The sequence below is a fragment of the Harpegnathos saltator genome, unplaced genomic scaffold, assembly GCF_003227715.2.
Source record: "Harpegnathos saltator strain DR-91 unplaced genomic scaffold, Hsal_v8.6 scaffold384, whole genome shotgun sequence".
Classification (NCBI taxonomy): Eukaryota; Metazoa; Arthropoda; class Insecta; order Hymenoptera; family Formicidae; genus Harpegnathos; species Harpegnathos saltator.
In genome coordinates this window covers 1,115,272-1,124,929 of record NW_020230188.1, presented here as the reverse complement: position 1 = coordinate 1,124,929, position 9,658 = coordinate 1,115,272, and positions in this window count along the sequence as shown.

The following is a 9,658-nucleotide window of genomic DNA, read 5'->3' as shown; positions in this document are numbered from 1 at the left end:
CTCTCTCTCGCCCGCTCTCTTTCTCTTTCTCCCTCCCTCTGTCTCACCCCCTCGCTCTCGTTCTCTTTTTCTCTCACTCTTTCTCCCTTCTGCGCCGCGCGCACGAGCCCGCGGGACTGCCGGCGCGTTCCCGACGATACTCCCGCCGATGACGACTCGTGCGAACTGCACTAACCTCGCGTGCCGTCTTCCGGGCTCCGTCGTTGCGCCGGACGACGGGGGACTCGTGGGATGTTCAGGGGATGATGACGAGTTCCCGGAGATGAATCTCGGCGCGTCTTACCGCGCCGCATGATTGCGGCGCGAGATTGACAGAGCCCGGTCGAACGAGATGATTTCAGCGTCGCGCGTCCGCGCGACGGATGGGCAGCGCGAAATCCGGGGACAGGGCGCGCGAGTGCGCTCGCTGCTGGGCGCGACGGGGGTTACCTCGCTTCTTCGCTCAACGACGATGACGTTCGTGTCGAAGGTAGTTTCCCCGTCGAGTGTGCACAATTCGAATCGCATCACGAACTCTTCACATTACGGGTAATGATTTCGCCGTGCATCCCCGCAGAGCGTCATAATTACACTTTGAACACACACACACACACACACACACACTCCGTGCGCGTGTGTCCCACTGATAATCGAGAGATTTTCACTTCTGTAATTACTTACGAATTAGTTTCGTTCGTTCGATCGCGTGCAACGATCGCGAAACTAACGGGGCACATTTGTTATCGCAATTCACACGCGAACGAACAGACACACTTCAGCCTCCTCTTCTGTCCTCTCGTTGATCTCGATGATCGCGCATTCTTCTTGCCCGATTACCGCGCGAACGAAGATCCTCTGATTAATCCTGCACAGTGATGCACGTTCGCACGCACTTCCGCTCGTCGGAAGTAGAAAATATTTTGGACGATTCACGCGCGCGATCTTCCGTCGGTCGGTCGGTCGGCGGCCGGCCGGCCGGCCGATTTCTTCCCGCTTCCGTCGTTCAACGACCACCCCGCGTGAGACTGCGAAACGACACTGGGAAGAAAGGGAAAACAAAGACGATAGAAAGGCCCCTTGTGTAGTTGCGTTTAGCACCGAGGAATACGGGGGTTGCGCGATGCTCGGGGATTCTCGTGAGGGTGCGGACGAAGAACGCGCGGTACGGTCGGGACGGAGACGGCCGCGCTCTCTCAGTCGGCTAGACTGAGAGAGAGAGAGAGAGAGAGAGAGAGAGAGAGAAGAGGAGAAACTCTTTGCCCTAATGCAGAAGTAGTCATCCCCAGCGCGATCCGGCTGGAGGATACCGGCATATACCTATTGTAAAAATAGCGCGTCCCTTAGCGTATAACTTCGCACTAGAACAGAGAAACATGGTGCTGGTTTGAACGTTATCCCGCCGAACGCGGGATTTCCTCCTCTCGCTCCGTCGTACGCTCGTCAATTACACGACGAAGATCCTATCTCTATTCCATCATCGGCTGTCACCGATCTGTGGCGCTGCGAATACGACCGCCGCAGTCAGCCGACGGAAAGCTTGAGGGTTCGTCGGCTCGTCCGTCGGGCACAATGGAACACGACGCAAGCATTGCAACACGTCACTCTTTCGAGAGACAACGCGGGACTATCGATCATGACGTATCTGCACCGAGCCGTACGTAGAACCCCTAAACGAGACGGCGAGCCCCCTGTATAATCCTACACCCCTACGAGGAACAATGCAACGCCTCCGCGCGTCCCTAAATGCAGACCTTCCGAGATGCATTTCGTCATGCGTAGGTTCTTTCACATCGCTGGCGCTCGATGACGTCCCCTGCTTTCAATTACATCCGCCAGCGTTTTCGGCGCCCCGGCGCTTGTATTTCATTATTACTCGGTGTGCCGAATTGTGTCGTCGTACGTGCGAAGATTTACGAAGAGGCAAGCAAGGGAGGCGTTGTTTGTCTCACTGCTCGCGATTACACAGCGAATACACGCGATCGAGGACTTGCAAATCGCGTTGAAATTTTTCGCCTCGCGTCTTCGTTGCGTGCTGCGTATCGAGTCCTGTGTCGATCGAGAGTCAAGGGAGCTGCTGTCATTTGCCACAGGCGAGAGCTTCACCCTTCATTCTCGAGGGCGTTAAAAAATGTTTGGGGTTCGTGCGACATTATCTTTGAATTTTTATCTCGCGGGAGACGGAGAGAGAGAGAGAGAGTGAGAGAGAGAGAGAGAGAGAGAGAGAGAGAGAGAGAGAGAGAGAGAGAGAGTGAATTAGGATGAGAATGTAGCGAATGCGATTGGCATGCCGAGGGAAGTTTGGGGCGATTTAAGCCTTGGCGGACAAATGGTGTTAAAAGATTGAGAGCGAGTAACGCGTCGAATGTGCAAAATTGCAGCATTCGGTGTGTGGTTTAACTAGCAAGCTGATATAATCGCGGTTGCACTCTTCGGCATGTTGTAATATTTAGCTTCGCTTCGCACTACGCGCCTCTTTGTTGACGATAAAAAAACAAGAGCTGCCAGACCAGAAATATCGCGCTGTATTTTGCGTATTTTCTATATTCCCCGATGATAATAAGATTTATAGGTTATCACGACTTCTCTCGGACGTCTATATAACATTACGCATTCATTTGATTCCGCGCGCTTAAATCTAATAGAGCCCTCCAATATCTATTGACGAGCATTGTAATCATACGATGTGCGCAGCAACAAAATAAAAACTCAATAACTTCACTACCGCGTGCAGTCAAAACGATTGGTTTCTGTTTGCGTTTCGGCTATTTTTTTCGCCGATGTCCTTTCGACAGTAACGATATTCTATAACCCGCATCCGACACGGTTCACATAATCGGTGAATCGATGAATGCCCGACGATTATCGACGCACTTTTCCGTTCAAATTAATTGGACCAATTACCAACGCCGGACAATTATCTGCTGGCGACCAATTAGATCGACAGGATTTGTCGACGACGTGTTGCCTGGCAAGGAATAATTGGAGCTTATATACGTTGCCGAAAAAAAAAGAGACAGCGGCAGTTGAGAGAGAGAGAGAGATACACGGAGGTGAATCGGTAAAAAGTACACGACATTCAAACGGATAAACGGTTTAACCAAAAATTTTCGAGACGGTTCCGCCGCGACTGTGTGCGACAGTTAGCCGTACGAGAAATAAAAAGATGTTAATACTTTCCGGGACGATTAAGTTTGATATTTCAAGGGCGCTTGAAATTCGCACTTCTCTCGTGCGTTCTCTCAGGAACCTCACTCACGAGACCTTTCCAGCTGATTTCCAGCTTAAAATTCACCAGGGTCACCGCTCTATGGATCGTCGGGAAAACCGTCGTCGTCGAACGAATTACGATCGGTGGACCGGCGAATGATCCACATACCGCGAGATATCTCCACCTCCACACAGCGCACACGGTACAACTTCCCTCGTTTCTTGACAGATTACAACCCCACAGCACTGATGTTCAACTAAGGTCACTTGTCGGGGTTAGCTCGCGGAAGCAGTCACAGACTCGCAAGAGGCTCGGCCTCGAGGATACCACCACTTCTCCAGCCGCAGGTTCTGCACTTGCGGCGCACGATATTAACCCGTTTTAACCCGGCCCGGATACGCAGTTAGTCGTGAGATTTCTCTCGCCGGCTCGTCGCGGCACTTCGATTTTCGCGGGCGCAAAAAAAGGTCGCGCGGCGGATCGGCGCGCGCGGCGACGGGCAGCGCGCGGCTGCTGCCAGGACGAAGGGGGGTGACGAGCGAGGGGGAGAGGGTGTGCGGATAAGCGCGCGGGGGTGCGCTCGCGTTGTCGAGCGGAGGTAATCACACACGGTTAGCACATGTTACCCGGGGGGCAATTCTCGAAAAAGGCCGCGGGTCGTTCCAGACGACGTCTTGCGCGAGGGGCGAGAGGGCGCGAAGGGGGTGAGAGATCTCGGGGCCCTCCGCGGACTCGCGGCGGCTCGAGGGGGGTCTCGGCGGAGGGATGTCGGCGGAGACGGTAGAGGCGGCGCCGGAGGCGGGCCGCAGTTTTTCAGGAGCTTGCGCATGCGGGTACTTTTATACCCCACCAGCGACACCGCCGCCTTGGCGTTCTTAGAGGCTTCTTAGGGTGAGTTTTGTCCCCTACGAGGCGCACTCCGACCTACCGCCGCCCACCCGCGCACCGCCGCCGCACGGTTGTCGCGGAGAAGTCGGCGGATGCCTCGGCTGGCTCGAAGGGGTTGCGTTCTGCTGCTTCTCGCGGTGCTTGCGGCTGTCGACGACGGCTGCCTCGAGAAGCTCCGTCATTTTCTCCTTTGTTTTTCTTTCTTCGTGTTTGTTCGTCGTGCGCGTTTTTCTCATCGTCACCGGGACCGCGATGACTTTTGCCTCCCGGCGGGCGACCCGATCGATCATCCGCGATCGATAAAACGTCGAGCGAGAATCGTCGTTATGGGAATCGAACGGGATCCCATTGTTCGCTGCTGAGACGCTGCGATCGGAACGTAAAATTTGCCATGGTTGCCTTCGCCGTCTCGTCCGGGTGGCGTTTTCTGCGCGCTCGAACCATGTTAGGCTCCGAAGTCTGTCTAATGGAGGTAACGAGATTATCGAGAGAAACCAACGGAGTAGCGTTAAGGAGTTCTCGGTCTGGAGGCAGCTGAAATCGGATTAGCAGTGAAACGAGTAATCGGCACCGGGGGCTTCTCGCGTCGTCGGTCCTTCGGGCTACCGGACACCGTGTCTTCGCGCGACGGAATCTGTCGGGATGACGAGACGGGAATGATCGTCCGCCATTCCGACGCGATATCTCAATAAAGATAGGGCGTTCGTAAATTAAAAGGGACTCTCCCAAAACTTTCTTTTTCAAAATCTCTGCATCTCCGCAGCTCCGCAGTTCTTCGGAGCGAGCACTCATCAGCCGCCCTCTCGTCTCGTTGCCTCGTCGCTCTAATTATTTTTTTTACCGTACCTCGTGCGCTCGATCGAAGGAAATAAAGATTCGTAGAGAGAAGCCCGGAACGCAGTCAAAGTCTCTCGGTACTCCAAGGGAGGAATCTTTCGGGTCAGTCGCGTCGCGATTTAATTCTCGCGCGCCACTGTCAGGCATCAGCTGTCTGCATCGAGAAGAAAATTGGCGAAGCAAGAGTCCGCGGGGTGCGAGAAATCGTTCTTAGGCAAGGGTAGCAACGCGCGACGAGCATTCGGCGAATGGGGAAAAACCAAGAAGAGAGAGAAAGAACTAGGAGGCCGATAGGGTAGGAGAGAGAGAGAGAGAGAGAGAGAGAGAGAGAGAGGGAAAACGGCAGGAGCTCCGTAACGGAGAAAATAAGAAAGCAAATTACCTAGCAGTCACCTACCCTCGGGGTGAGGTGTCGATATGACATGTAGTACGAGGAAGAGAGAGAGAGAGAGAGAGAGAGAGAGAGAGAGGAGAGAATGCGCGCGAGCGAGAGGGACCCACTGGTGGCAACCCCTGGGGTTTATTACAAGGGTGGAATCAAATACACCGGGTGTCAAAAAATGAAATGCCACCCTACCGCGTTTCTTGTCGACTCCCTTTCCGACGGGCGGCCGAGGGGTGGGGTCATGGTGAGTTACGGAAGAAAGAAAAGGAAGAGTCGTAATAGGGTGAAACCGCCGCTCTTCGCGGATAAAAGATCACAGATCGTTCCTTCTTCTCCTTACATCCGACGCGTTTCGGAGATTTAATTAGATATCAGGAGGGAGATTTTTCTGCGATACCGTTTCTACAAGTTTCCCGCTTCTTGCGTTGCTTTGGCAATCTCGCAATATTATGCATACTAAAAGTTAGCATTCTTTTTTTCTCACGCGAATTCTGAAATTTCCGTTTGGAGCGCTTTTTTCTAAATTTCATCGTCCAGGAGGAGTCTCGTGGAGCTCTGCTTGAGCGATGGCTCTCCCGCGGTGAAACAGTTTCAAAGGGTTAGCAGGAACCCGCTTGCGACATAGTCACCCCATTTGCCAGCTTCACGCTCTTGTTTGTTTCGTAATCTTTAAGATCGGAAGGGTTCGAAGTATTCCAGGTGATGCGGAAGTATTGTCGAACTCGAAGTCGTAGAATTTTCATCGGATCCGAAAACTGATTACTGTGACGATACTTGCGATCTTCCCTCCTCGTCGCCGTGAGTCTGTCTCTTCGATCCCGCGACACCGAAGGAGAAAAATCATCGCGTCGGTTGCAGATCGTAATCGAAGGGTCACGATGGTTTCTACGATTCGGACGATACATTTCCTGCTCGCAGCGGCGGCGAAACTTCTTGCGGAGGATCCTTCGGGAGGGAGAAGAAACGAGTGGTGATTAAATATTATGACCGGCTTAGTCTTCCGCGACGCGCGACGCCTGCGGGAGACGTTACTTAGCATAATTAGAAGCTCTCTGCCGAATATCCATGGGACAAACCACGTGGCAACGAGGATCTCTCTCCTAAATCATTTTCACAGTCGAGGCAAGTCCAGATAACGTGCATACGAGCGTTTAGAAATTACACGGCAACGCGTGTCCGGTCATTGATCACGCGGCTCGAAACACGTGGTGTTTCCTTTTGCTAATTTTATTTTTGCCAACTGTCGAATCTACGAATTTCATTGTTGGTAATCGCGATTCAAACGACGCTTGAACGTTTCGCTGTGAAATACCAAAGTAACATGTGAATCTTGAGAAAGACGTTTGTCTCGGATGATGTATGGTTAAAGTGTCTGGTAACTGTCAAGTGATGTCATCTCGCGCGCAAGCACAAGGAAACGACGAGAGGGTCCGTTAGCGACGCGCGAGATGACGACTCGTAGTCGCCGAAGGATGGACGTGCAGCTTGTTCCGTCGCTTTCAGCGCAATACCTCCCAACTACGTATCTCATCGTTTCCAGGCAACCTCCGATTAGCAGCGCGGTTACGTAAAAGTCTTACGTTCCCGTGAAATCAGTCAATCGATACGAAACAACTGCGCCGTTGCACACGCTCCTTCTTCGCCGTATGTATGATCGCACATTAGCGAGGAAAGGGAATTTCCTCTGTCGCGAGATGGAACGCGAGGATATTTACCGATCGGCGTGTCTTATTCGTGTATCGCAGCGATCGAGGAAGGGACCGTGCTTCTACGTGAGTATCGACCGCACTCGGTGAGTTACAACTGCTCGAGAGGCAGAAGCTCCTTAATCAGGATAGTTTCGTTATTCCGCCCCTCGCGATTCCGTCATCGCGCCTGACCAAGAACAACCCTAGAGAGCTACGATCCGGAGGCTGTCCCAGGGTCATTTCCATTTGCCCCTTGCAAAGTGGAATCATTTCCCAAGAGTCTGCGTTCCCCCGATCTTCGGGTTGCCGCTGGCACAGCTGGCCAGTACGTAGTATCTAGAATCACCCTTCTCCTTTCGTTCAATCGATGAAGCGAACTCACTCATAAGAACCAATCATCGATTAAGGGTTTCCCATCTATTATGGGGAGTGTTATGTTCCGATGATTTGTCCGGAGATTGTTGCGTGCAGTACTTTTATAGTGTGTGTTCCATGTGTACTATACTACTAGCTTGGAAAAAGTTGATACCAAAATGTTCGGCTGCCGCGCTGGTGTCGGACAGTTTGTTAAAATTGATTAACGATATTGCGTAGGTTTTGTTTGTTCGAACTGGTAAATGCGTAAGCACGTGTATCGAATTACTAATTAATTACGATGCCCGATCGTGCGTGCCATTATTACGTTTTGGAGTCGTGGCGGAGCGTCCGAAAGGCATTAAGGGGTGACTACATCTTACTTTCGTTAAAGTTAGAACAAGGCACAATTGGAATTTGATTGTTCTTGATTCCTTCGCATCGGGTAACCACCACCATGTCGTTAATTGGGACAATTATTTTTTGTTGTAGACTTGATGGAGTTGCAGTTGCAGGGGACGCGGCTGCGACAGATGCGGTAGATGCAGCACCGGAGAATCCGGTTCGGGCCAAGCGGGGTCGGCTTGAAGGTAGATTGCATACTTCTCTCTTCAAACTGTTGAGCAAAAACATAGAGATATTGACATTACTAATGACTCTGTGCACATTTCTTCATTGAACCGAATCCCAGTACCTGACCAAATTATTTCCCTTTCTTACCCCAGATTTGGTTAGCGAAACGTGGCCGGCCTTCGACTGCAAGTCGTTTGGTAAGTGAACGAATGAGTCACAAACATTCAATTTGGCAAGGGGGTTTATATGTACTTTTGTTGGGATCAATGCGATTTATTTTGCTAATAGTATTTTGCATGTGTACGCACATAAGACGAAATATACTGATCTGAATAATTAAGAGATTCAGATAGTTGTTATAAATGTGCATAAATTATAGTTCTAACAAATTATAGTTTCAACAAATATCTAGAGCGTCTCGACTACTTTTCTCCTAGTGTATCAGCTTTTTAATATTTAATGAGCTACATATATCGTCCAACACAACTATTCGTTCAGTGCAATCCCCTAATTGCTTCGGGCAATGTATTATGCAACACACCAAGCGCATCAGAATTGCGCCACCGCGCAATTGCGTGGAGAACTCGCGATTATTTCGCTCACGTTAATAAATATTTCAATTGTCGCATAGTTGTTCTTTTTTTTTTTTTTTTTAATTTCTCGCACGTATATATATTTGTGTCGTATTTACATCTTACGATACATATAAATCTCGCTGAATTAATCTTTCAAAGAATATGGTGGGGACAATCGATTTCGTCAATCTGTGGCGAAAGAAACCCATCACATGTGATTAATTTCTTTCATTATTCACAAATATGCCGTTCAACATTATCGTCATCTCGTCATTATTATTATTACCGAACAATGATAGTTATAATCAATATTATGCGTACAATTAATACTGCATGTATATTTTTTAACGGTATACGCTAATATGACAATGATATATGCGATAATATCATATTATAGACGATTGTGATTATATAGAGCGTTTAATCGAATCAATGCCTCATTGTTGTACAACCGTTATTATACCCAAAGGAATAGCTGCGAACTGTTAATGCCAGGATATTATTCGTATTGACTGAATTATACCATCACGTACGTATTTATATTGTTTTCTTTGAACCTTGTTTTTGAAAAATACGACAACAATTTGTGTAGCCAGAAACTTTTGCACGTTGTCGCATATTGTTTTGTAGTTGTTGTCGGAGATCGTTGTCTCCAATAACCTCTGGCTCGCTGCCGATCATAATTTTTATATGGCTTAAGATTACAGAAATTTGTCGTAATTTGTACTACAGTATTCTCTCCGTGTGGAGAATGGCCAGGTCAGCAGGCTCTTCGACTGCTGCTTATAATATTACAAAATATGAATGAAAGTTAGTGGATAAGATAAAAGGATTTGATAAATTATCAGGACATCCACAGATCAACTGTCGATTATAAAAGCCAGTTGGAACTTATGCAAGATATTAATCGGAAAATTCATAAATTTAAGGAAAAGAATTTTCGACGGTAATTCAGCTGCGGGAATTGCTCTTAAGGTATGAATAGAATGTAATTAAAATTAGATACCATGTGTGTCATACTGATAGTTTTTGAGAGGGATAATTTGTCATACTTCACGTTTCACGTTTATGTGAGCGTCAACGTTAACGCTCGTCCCGTTTGGACGATTTGGAAATCTGCGTCGTGCGACTCTATTTCCCTGTAATCTCTATTCTGGTTTATGCTCCGGTG